Source organism: Ixodes scapularis, unplaced genomic scaffold (assembly GCF_016920785.2).
Source record: "Ixodes scapularis isolate PalLabHiFi unplaced genomic scaffold, ASM1692078v2 PGA_scaffold41__6_contigs__length_2269736, whole genome shotgun sequence".
NCBI lineage: Eukaryota > Metazoa > Arthropoda > Arachnida > Ixodida > Ixodidae > Ixodes > Ixodes scapularis.
The window spans coordinates 1349822-1361644 of NW_024609870.1; the positions used below are offsets into that span (position 1 = coordinate 1349822).

The following is an 11823-nucleotide window of genomic DNA, read 5'->3' on the forward strand; positions in this document are numbered from 1 at the left end:
TGCAGCAAGCTCGGGCGTGTATTACTTACGTGGCTGTGCCTTTTGCTGTACCGTTGACTTGATAGCTGGCAACAATGTTTGTTTGCTATCCAAGTCTGGTGATGCTTGCAGTTCACTTTTGAGAGCAACCAACCATTCTATTCCTTCAAGTCACTCAGGGGCATTCTCCCTCAAAGTTGGAAATTGTGTGCTTCGTGGAGTGGACACAGATAATTGGTGTCAGCAAATTTTTAGGTATTGTCCTTGGACGACAACGGACACCAAAAATCCACTGTCACTGCATTGCCGCTTACCTGCTTTGTCGTGCTTACATCTCGTTGAGGTCATGGACATCAGGAGCTTCGGGGTAATCAGGCATTCAGCATCTTCGATTCAGCACCTTTGGCATCAGGGACAAAGGTCGCCGAAGGTAATCCTTAATCTCCCGTGGTCGCTCCTCGAGACGTGATTGAGGGTCGTTCGGCACGAACCCTCGCAGACCAATCCATTGGTATGGGCAGCTTTGGTAGACATGGTCGGCTTCATGCAGTGGTAGCAAAGTGAAAGTGGTTTTCGGTCGGCCATTCGCATCACCTACGTTTTCCTCAGTGTACTTTGTTAAGCACAGACCTACACACGATGTCGGGAATGCTTCGGCGTTGGAGTGTCTCACTGAATTGGCATTGAATACTAAGGGGCAGCCGGTGGCGGTCGTTGTGCCATTGAGGGGTAAGTTGCCCTTGGTTTGTCAGATGCCGCTTCGCTCGCAGAAGTCTCGGTTGAAGTACCTGTCAAACTTGTTCCGAAACAATCTCGGCAATCAAAATAAAAGCCGGGCAACTGACGGCAGGAATTAGCTTCCTGATCTCCTCCCAGACAACGTCGTGGATGCCTGGGAGGCTGGCGTCGAAGTAGCAGCTGGACAACTCGAGTGTCGAGACGCCGAGAAGTTGTTCATAGTGACAGGCTCGGGCATGCAGTGCACATTCAATTTTGGAAGCCTCGGTGATATGAACACTTCGATTGTTGTTGGGGGGTTGCGGGCAAGGCTGCCGAAGGTGTTGTCCCTTACATGAGGGGCATGGGATTCCTAGGTTCTTGTCTTCTGTAGCATCAAGGTCGGCGTGGGCGTGGGCGCTCGATCAAGCCCAAAACACCCTCCACGAGTGCGGTGGCGCTCTTGTTGGGGCAGTGTCCTGGACAGAATCAAGAATGCGGCTCTCTCTCTTTGATGTTGGCTGACTAATGCGCGCTTCAGCTCGATCTTGCAAACTTCCCACGACGTTAAGGAGGATCCATGGTTCTCAGACCAGCGCCGGCAGTTTCTTCCACGAGAAGTATAGGTTCTGCAGGAGCTGGTTGTCTGTCCACCCAATGTGGCGGGCGACACTGTCATATTGTTCAATCCAGTCCTTGACGTCTTCATACACCTTGCGTGAAAAAGCGTCGGAGTGCGATTTGCGACGGGCATGCAAACAATGGTGGGAGGGGACGCGGTTTGCTGCTACAGGGTTGTCATTGTTGGCTTAGTCAGCTTCGGATTTTCTGGCAGGAAACCGAATTCCGGTGGTTTTTCCTGGTAGCAGCAACTGGCTCGGATTTCAGGTGCTTCGTGGTGTATTTCCGAGGTTACTCCTTGTGGTACTCGCTCGTCTTGCGGTTGTTCTGCCAGGCTCGGGTTAGGACTTTGCTTACGGCTCGCCGGGGGTATAAGACGGAGGATAGTCAGCCACCCGTGTCTCATTATCGGGCAACTCGGCTGAGGAGCCCCTGGGTTCACACAGAGTGAAGGGGTATGGGTAAAGTACCCAGCACCTCCACCAGAACATACGATGACAGCCCAGCATTACCTGCAGTGTTCCAGAATAGTGAATATTGATAGAAGATAGGACTGGAACAAGGATCCGTGACAATATAACAAAACTCGCAGAAGAGAGCCTATCCTGACCACTGAAGAAGCTGCATTGCTTTAGTCGCATTCTGTCCGAATAAATCCTCTCCTTCGGAGTTTGGCGACTGCCGTGGACGAACTGAACTGAAATGGATGTGGGACCACTTTTTTAGTAATGAGCCACTGCAGACTGTTGCCACAAAGCGGCGTGAGCTGGGTACGTAACACGCTCGATGAAATGTCCGTACAGCTTGCAATTCGCGTAACGAGTGTGGATGAAACGTTTGTGTTGACGAAACGTGCGACAGACCAGCGGGATCAATACCAACTACAACACCTGCGCTCCGTGAAAGTGCACGTCTACGCCGGAACAATTTCGGAAGCAGCACAGCATCACCTAAAGCATGGCACAGGAACTACCAGCTTGAAGGCAGCTCTTCGGTGCGCCGCACACCTGTGCTCCGTGAAAGTGCACGTCTACGCCGGAACAATTTGGGAAGCAGCACAGCATCATTCAGCACGGCACGGGAACCAGCAGCTTCAAGGCAGCCTTCCGGTGCGCCGCACAACCAAAGTGAGCCCTAGGTCATTTGACCGAAGCTGCACCACGATTGCACACCGCCAAGCACGACTCACGCAATTTCCGTCGCTAAACTGTGTATCCAAATATATTGCACACGCTTCACTGCAAACCTCGAAGATTCCGATGGTCAACGAGAGCACAGAAACGTTACATTAAATTTATCCTAGCGGTATCCGAATCAATCCGAGGTCCGAGCAACGTAGGTCAGATTGTCTCTTCCGTGGCAATATCCCAGTCGGTCACCAGCGAAATGCACACGGTCACCAGCGAAAGGAACACCGTTCCTCCGTATTTTCACGTTATACCTACGTCAAACACCACGCTGAACTCTGAACTCGCTTTCGACCGGCCTCATATGACGGCTTCCGCGTCTGAAATCAACTCGCCGAGGCGAACGACAACCAACAAAGCATCCGACAAGCTCCGGCCCAGCTGGGGCCAGCCGCTGCATGGGCGCTGCCATCTTTCCTGTGACGTCACGTATTTGGTTTGGTCATGTGACGTGTGGTCAAATTTGCGTACAATGGCAGCCGCCTTATGGGGGTCACTTTCGAGTGCAGACCGGAACCCCGGTTTATCGCTCTAAGCCCCTCTACCTCGTTGACTAGAGGGGCCTGGATGGTGCATTGAGCAAACAAGTATGAAGCCACCGGAGGTGAGCGGCTTGTCCCGGAAGTGAGCGCTTGGCAGGCTTTGTAACGCTTCCGAGTGTTGGTTCGAAAAGCGTCGAGGGCTCTGGATTTTCGCTTGTTTCCTCAAGAGAGCCTGCTTGTTGCGCAGTAAGAGCGCATGCGGACCCGAGAAGTATCATGAGAAGCCATTCAATGTAAACATTTTGAGATTCTAGTTGATAAAGTTGTGAATATGTCTCAAGTTCAAATGCCTCATTCTCGGGATTTAATCCAGAACGGGAAAATTAAAACCCATTCAAGGACACAAAAAAGCATGGTCCAAAATATCGACTGAATGAACTAGGAAGCCCAGCGCACGCCCGACTTCCGGGACAAGAATCGAACTTCCGGTGGCTTCACTTGCGCCAGGCTCAAAGACAGCGTTACTAGCAACGTTACTAGATACCTTCAGTTATCAAACTCCCCCGGCGGCGGCCGTCGATGCGTGGCCCATTTTCGTTTCCGCTAGCCAGATGGCGCGGCGGCCACCGTTAGCCCAGTATAAACGGCTCTGCGTTAGCCCGGTGCCCTGCGCTTCGTAGCGCGACGCGCTGGGTGTTTGTGCAGCAAATGAAATTAGTTACGAAAACGTTAGGGCGCAAACGAGCTGGTGAAGGTTTAACATAATTTTAGACAAACCCCCCGAGACTGGGGAAAAGACGAAGGCCAAAACAACACAGTCTCAACTCTGTGTGACACTCGGTGTGTTGTGTTGTCCTTCATCTTTTCCCCAATCTCGGGGGTTTGTCTACAATTAGGGCAATCTTTGCCTTGGAATTGTGTCATGCAATGCGCCTCCGATTTTTGCAGTCATTAGGGACCTCTTCAGACGTTGGGCAGAGGCTCTAAATGAGCGGAATGAACAGGAAAAAGCAGCAGCGGCGAAGCTGCCCGGAAAGTATCACCGCCACTCTTTGCGTACTCGTTACTGAAAACGAAAAATAAGCAAAGCAAAGAAACTTTATTCTCTCGGTGGCGCGAAAAGCACTTAGTGCGAGACACAAAGACGCACACACAATGCAATTGTTGAACGCGGTTTCATGATAGACGAGCTTTTTTGCTGGCGATGGCGACTCTCTCGAGAATTGCAGGCGACGGTTGATATCCCTAGGGTAAAAATGCATCCGCGTGACAAAAAAAAAAAAAAAAAAGACAATACAACATTTCGCACATGAACGTGGGCTTGTGCTGACCACAACCCAGCCGCGTTACATTGCACTTATCCAGCTTGTCCAGAACCTTCCAAAACAAGTCCCCACAGAGACCTTCCTCATCACGAGAGAGTCAAACTGCTGGGGTGCCTCAGGCTGCCTTCCTTGAAGCTCCGATATATGGTCAAGTATGCGTCAGAACCGACGACAGGAGCTGCTGAACTAATGTCATGCAGGCACAACTGGCACTCTGTGCGCTTGCTCATTTTGTGTACAACATACCCAGATAGGTAATACGCAACACTGTCGTCTGGTGAACCTCTAAAGTAGCTGTGCTCATCATTCATTTGGTCAGGAGTAACACATGGAAATGTCATTTTCAGTAGCCTAGCCTGAATCTCATTGCTCAAGCTAGCTCTGTTTGATCGACGAGCCTCTCCAGCGGTCTTCAATGTGTCCTCCACACGAACAAGCACAACATTCGGCTCGCCTTGAACTGCTGCAATCGACCGCTCACCTTGTTCTTTTCGGCGCCTGCTTTTTGCCGGGGACAGTCTGCGAGTAGGGGCTTTGCGCTTCCGTGTCGGTTTAAAAAGATACTTAGGACGATTCGGGAACAGGCTAGGCATGGCGTCGTGCTTCAGTGCCTATTTGTCGCACGGTATAGCTACCACATCACCACAAACGTTGTGCTCGAAGACCTTCAAGATGTCATTATCGTGGAAGTGAAGGTCGCAAACGGAAGACGAGCTCGAAAGCTTTTTGTCCAGCCTTGGTGCTGCGCGCTTCCAGAGTTCAAGGCGGTCAGCGTCGCTGGCTGGGTGGCCTGAAAAAATGTCTCTTCCGCAAATCGCATAGAATCGTCCCCGCTCTTACACCGCTGCACGAGAGCGTGGCATGCTTCATGCAGCTGCAGCACGATGCACAAACACAACACACGCGGCTACGAGCACAAACGTAACCAAACGGAAACACCGCCGCCGCACACTACCCGCAACGTGTTCCACGTGTTGCTATGCCGGGTCGGCCGTGGGGTTTGGCGCCTGCCGGGCAAACTCCGTCGCGCGCGCCCCCAAGCAGAGCGCAACAGATAGGCGTCAGGCGGAGCTCCGCAGTTTGAGAACTGAAGAGTATCTAGTAACGTTGGTTACTAGAACACTCAGTTGGGAAGCTCGCCGTCGAAACCTGGGCCGCTGGCGTCCACCGAGACCGAGCTAAATACGACAACAGCGCCACTTTTTATCATTTGTCTGTACTGTGGTCACACTGAGCTTTTAGAAAGCATCTTTTTGCGTAAAAACAAACGGAAAAAGACTCTTTTTGTATGAAATTTGTTGGAGTTTAGTACAAAATGAAGGGTGCGTGATGTTTTTATAATCTTTAGTTTACAAGGTTTTGCGGAGCAATTAGTATTGGTTTTATACAACCATGCCTCAGCGATCCTTTCAGGTAGCGCGTCCCGACCTAGGTGCATTTTAACTTCGGTAGAAATTCGCGGCGCGTCCGCCGGAGGAGACGGGGGTGGCATCCTGTTCTGCTGTATCTGTTTCGGCACCAAAATGGTCGATTAAAGGGATACTACAACGAAATTTCGGCGCTCATTTTTTGGTCTATATGTGTTCAAAGGAGCAGCATCACATCGAACATACCAATATATTGTTAAAAAGTCTCGAAAAGGAACTTTAAAACGAATTAAACGATTAGCAAGGAGCACCTGGTGGATGTCGCTAACGCCTCGCTTGTAATGCCTGTCTAGGAACCTTGACAGCCAGTGACGGAGGTTGTCTCGTTTCCGGCCACGACGAGAGAAGAGAGGAACGAGGAACTCCCCTCTTCCCGAGAATGCCTTTTGTGTGTCGCAGAAGTCGCTATTGTCCCCCTACAAGATTATGGAAGATTAACCCGTCACTCAAAATTCGTACAAAAGCAGCCGCTTCGGTGGTTGGAACAACTAGGCCATCCTCTCGGCGTCAGCCTCGCCGTAGCTTTGCTCGTCTTGAGACGACCTACGTCACGATTGCGTTGGATGTCACGTGGTCTCCGCTGGGCCTTGTCCGAGCGCTTGCCGGAGTGGGCCGTTTATAACGAAAAATACAACCACCAGGCTCAAAACACAAAAGTGCGATTGTCATTTACGAACATTGTGGATTATATTCAACCTATTTTTGAACACGACGGGAATATTTCAAATTTCGTTGAAGTACCCCTTTAAAGCCAAAATAGAAGTAACATGCGGTTCCTCGAGTGGCCGCTGCGGGAGAAATGGCGGTGTTGTGTTCGCCATTTGCTCGGTTCTGGTGGACAGATTGGGACCACTTTTTCAGAGCAGTCTCTATGGCAGTTTCCCAACTGAGTGGTTCTAGTAACGTTGCTCAAAGAGCAGATAAGCGCCATCCAGCCCCCTATAGATCAGTGGACGCCACAGATGATCTCTTTAAAGTCGCGTTGGTCGCGCGACCAGACGACAGCTCCGTAGGGAAAAAGTACCTAGAATGGCGGCTGTACTTTTAATGAGGGGTGTCGCGAAGTTTTGTCGAACCGGACTTTTAGGTCGAACTTTCGGGGTTCGAACCTTCGAACTTTTCACCTGAATCGACTGGTTCGACTTTGTGGACAGTGTGGCCAGACCTTAATACAAGCATGTCTAGGTTTGGATAATTCTTTTTTTATGTAAAGGGTTATTTTATTTTATGAACAGCTGCAATTAAAAGAAACCAATTCTAATCACTGAAGAAGTTAATAACTTAATTTTTGTGTACTGTATTAAGAGGCAGTGCAACGATTTTCTGACTTTGGCCAATTAACTGCGGAAATTAATCTGCGTCACCTATGGAACGAAAAACCGAAAACCGCATTTTCTTGCGAGCGCTAGTTCTTATTAAAAAAAAAAAAATGAAACAAATCGAAGGTCGAAGTGCCTCTCAACTCTCCACGCCGACTTTCGAGTGACGTCTCTGGGGGTTCACGCAATGAGCTTGGGTTCACGTGGTTCACAAACCCTTGGGCCCTCTCTTCAGAGACCCCAGCCGCTTCCTCCGCGATTGTCGACTTTCAAATGATTAGCCTCGTCGAAAGTCGCGGCGAGCGATGGACACAAAGGACGGTTCGCCACGGGGATGACGGCGAGTGTTGCAGCGGAGGGGGACAGGGTTTGTTGACTTCCGCGTATCCCCCAGAGACGCCGTCATTTCAGCTCTTGGAGCCGCCACTGGCGGCTGCAGATCGGCAAATAATTCGTTTTTTGCCTTGCGACTACGAAGCAGAATAGCCGTTTTTTAGGGAAATGTGACGCGTTTTTGGTCACTTGGGCTTGTATAAACAATATAAAAAATGCAAACTGCCAATTCTTTCAATATTGAAACCCACGCAACGTTACTAAAACACTCAGTTGGGAAACTCGCCGTCGAAACCTGGGCCGCTAGCGTCCACCGAGACCGAGCTAAATACGACAACAGCGCCACTCTTTATCATTTGTCTGTACTGTGGTCCCCTTGGGCTTTTAGAAAGCATGTTTTTGCGTAAAAACAAACGGAAAAGATTCTTTTTGTATGAAATTTACTGAAGTTTAGTACAAAATGAAGGGCGCGTGACGTTTTAAAAATATTTAGTTTACAAGGTTTTGCGGAACAATTAATATTGTTTTTATACAATTATGCCTCAGCGGTGCTTTCAGGTAGCGCGTCCCGACGTAGGTGCATTTTAACTTCGGCAGTAAGACGCGGCGCGTCCGCTGGGGAGACGGGGGTGGCACCTCTGTAACCTCTTCCGCTGTATCTGTTTCGGCGCCAAAATGGCCGATTAAAGCCAAAATAGCAATCACGTGCACAGTGGCGTACCAACTTGTTTTTGAGTGGGGGGGCAAACCCGACCCTCTTCCCCCCCCCCCTTAATCGAAAATTCGGCGCAACTTTTGTCGAAGTTTTCTAAAGATGTGGCAATGATTCGGCAAAATTACAACGTTACCAGACTTAACATTGATATTTTGTTTTTTCTAACGAAAAAAATTTTGCTTCTTCTTAAAATAAATACAACTTGTAGTGCCTATTGAAACAGTTATGATTAAATAAGGTGATATTCTACAAGATAATTGTATCGATGTCGCTTTTGTGTGTTTACTGGCAATTTTAGTGTTTGCTTGCAGAAAGTGGCGTGACAACGAGGTTGGGTAGTAGCCGGAGCAGTCACGAATCACACTACGAGAGTTTTGATTTTGAGGCTTCATCAGCGCACGCCTGCAAGTGTGTTTACATTGTTAAAATAAAGACAATCACTGCGTTCTTACTTTCTCTGGGAGTCACCGTTTCGTGCGCGAAAACGGATGCAACGGTTGTTTAGCCTTCACCAGAAGAGATAACAATACTGTAAATATGCATGTTTTTCGATTTGAGTCACTTGACGTCAGCTTTGCATGAAAGTGCGCGTTCCATATTCGCAACGTGCCGTTTTTAACCTTCAAAATTCCGGTTTCTGGTGTTAGGACACACACGGACGTTTAGGAAGATGGGGAGAGTTAGGAATGTCGGATGTGCAACGTCGAGCATGATAGTTCTGTGTTTAACGAATACTTTTCATCAGTGTTTACTAACGAGTGCTTGGACTTCGTCCCCACTCTCCCTGAAGAGCTTTACGAGCGCATGCATCCTATTAACGTTAACTCCGCTGGTATTAAAATATTGATTGATAAACTAAAACTTACTTCGTCCGCTGGAACCGATAACATCAACCCTAAAATTTAAAAAGAAACACCCGTGTTATTTCTAGTGAGTATTTGAAACTCATCTTCATTCAGTCCTCATCTCAAAGCTGCCTTCCATCTGACCAAAAGGTGGGAAGGGTAATTCCCAGTCTTTAAACAGGGCAGCCGCTCTTCCGCATCTAATTATCGCCTAATTCATTGACTTCAATTTCTTGCAAACTACTTGAGCATATCCTCTACTCCAATATCACGAGGCACCTATCATCCCATTTCTTTTCTTTAAACAGCAGCACGGTTTTCAAAAGGTACTTTCCTGCGAAACGCAACTCTGCGACTTCATCCATGACTTGCACACTAACCTTGAATGTCACGTCCAAACTGACGCAGTTTTTTTGTTTTTGTTTTTCCAAAGCGTTCGGCCGTGTCCTTCATCAACGCCTTCTTTCTAATGGTGAATTCCGCTCGCAGATCTCGAGCGCTCCAAAAGCGCTCCATTTGGAGCGCGCATATTCCGCTCGCAGATCTGGCTCAAGTTGGTCATCTTCCGCTCGTAGATCTCTGGCAGCGCCCGCTCCACGGAGCGCCCCAAACTCCGCCGAACTCGCTCTGCGGGGTTTCACAGATCTCTCCGGAAGTAGACAGAGTGGCCCACGTGATTTCCGTCTAAATCGGCGGTGCGCATGCGCGGCGAGGTTGGAGAGATCGGCGGGCCGGTCGGGTCGTGGAGTTGGGTCTCTTCGGGTGCGTCAGTTGTTTACTCTGGATTGTGACGGCTCGAACGCTTCTACCTCGCGTGGATCAGGGATAAAAAGCCGGGAATGTGGAGCGTAGCAAATCGTTAGCGCTGACTCTGTGATCGCGAGAGGAAGAACGAGAAAAGGAACGACAGAAAAGCCGGAGGCAGACGTAAGGTTAGGCCTATCCATTCTGCAGCCAGTGATTGTTTACCTTTTTGCACTGGATTCCGTCGGCGTTTTCCCGTGAAATAAAGCAAGAAGTGGTTAGGCAACGACCGCGCAAGTGATGGTTTGTTACCTCTGTGTTTATTAAAGTCTAGGGATGTCGCGAACCACCCTAGGTTCGATTCCGAAAGGTTTCGATATTTGCAAAGCGAACTGAGGTTCGATTTCGAAAAATTTCGATATTTTCGTATCGACCGAGGTTCGATATCGAAAAAATTCGCAACTTTTGACCACAGCGGAGTTTCGAATTCGAAAATTTCGAAGCTTTCACGGTTTTCCAAAGTTTCGAATTCGATTATTTCGAATATTTTTAACTTCAGGTTCGATAAATTCGAAGATCTCGAAATTCTTTGTTAAAAAAAATTCGACAACTTCGAACGCTTCGAATTTTTATAGACATGAAGTTCGAGCAATTCGAAGATTTCGAATTTCTTTTTGCATAAAGTTCGAAAAGTTCGAAGGTTTCGATTCTCTTTTAACGCTAAATTAAAAAAAAAAAAATCTTCGAAGATTTTGAATTTCTTTCTAATCCAAGTTTTCAAAGTTTCGAAGTCCGGTTTTCATGTTCCGCCACAGTTTCAGTTTCAAATAACGTTTTCACGCCTCACTGGTTTTCACGAAATCAAGTTTCGAAAAGTTAGGGTGTGATATTCAGATTGCGCGAAGTTGGTCAGGCAATTACATGAGACGACGAGTGTCCCGGACGTGCTAGAATATTTGCCAGTGAAGAATTGTGACCGCCAGCCCCGGGGGGGAGGGGGGGGGGGGTGGTCTTTAACCTGCATCACGCAGTAGTGATTGCGCGAACACACTGTTTTACGAGACTCATCCAGTTCAAAACGGCCACGGGCGAGCAGGAGGTTGAGGCTCAGAAAAACCGTGAAGCGACCTGGCAAACTACCTCGCCACCCCTTGCACGCTGGTAGTAATCCGATCCGGTGAAGTTTATAATTGTCCTGGAGGTTTATTTTCTGGGACGGAGGAATCGCCTCGCAAAAAGCACAAAAGCCGACACAACTCGAGGTCGAGGAGCGTTCTACCATACAAGTGGCGTCGGAAGAGGAAAAACGGGGGGAAAGAGGGTAGCGGGGGGGGGGGGGGGGGGGGGGGGGGGGGGGGGGGGGGGGGGCTTCAGCTTTTTTCTCCCCCTTGCAGGTATTTCGAACCGTTAAAGAAAACAATACGGGGAAAGAGGGGCGTGGTCGAGCTTATTTTAATCTGAAATTATTTATGCATATGTGTATAGCTACTGTCGCTCTTCACTGCATAAAAGATTGCGTAGATGGTCATTGTTAGAAACTCGTTGTCAGAAGACACTGCTCGTCGCATGCTTAGTGGTTCGGAAGTTCAAAGCTGTCTTTCCGACCTAAACACCTGTGCCGATAGTAACAAAAAAAAAAAAAAAAAAAAAAAAAGCGGGAATAAAAAGCAGGAGAAAAAAGAACTATCAAGAATTCGTCGGAAGTGTTCTATTCTTGCATATTCAGAGGTTCAGAACTTCGAAACAAGTTTCTTTTACCAAAATGTGTACAGGCTAAAAGAAACACGTCCCAGGAACGTGAAGCGAAAAAAAAAAAAAAAGTTTTCTTTTAATGACGTGCTGAACTTGAACACTATTAGAAATCTTCTCCCATGTGTTAATTTATTCCTTAACGTGAAAAAAAAAAAAAAAAACAATAAATATATTATTTCGTATTCTGCAGATAGCAATGATATGTACTGTCTGTGGTGTTAATTTAAATGCGATACCTCAAACAACTTAGACGAAAATAAATATCAAGTTTAGGTTATAATTGCATGCAGATACATGTTTGGACATTTCTTCGAAACTCACGTTGAATAACAATCATCACAACTTAAGACGGCACTTACCTAGGCTATACATAGATC

At 48.1% G+C, this 11823-nt stretch overlaps 1 pseudogene; it reads right to left on the reverse strand.

Moving 5' to 3' along the window:
* Positions 1 to 3947: 3947 nt before the first annotated feature.
* LOC121837459 lies at positions 3948 to 5297 on the reverse strand (annotated as a pseudogene).
* Positions 5298 to 11823: the final 6526 nt, after the last annotated feature.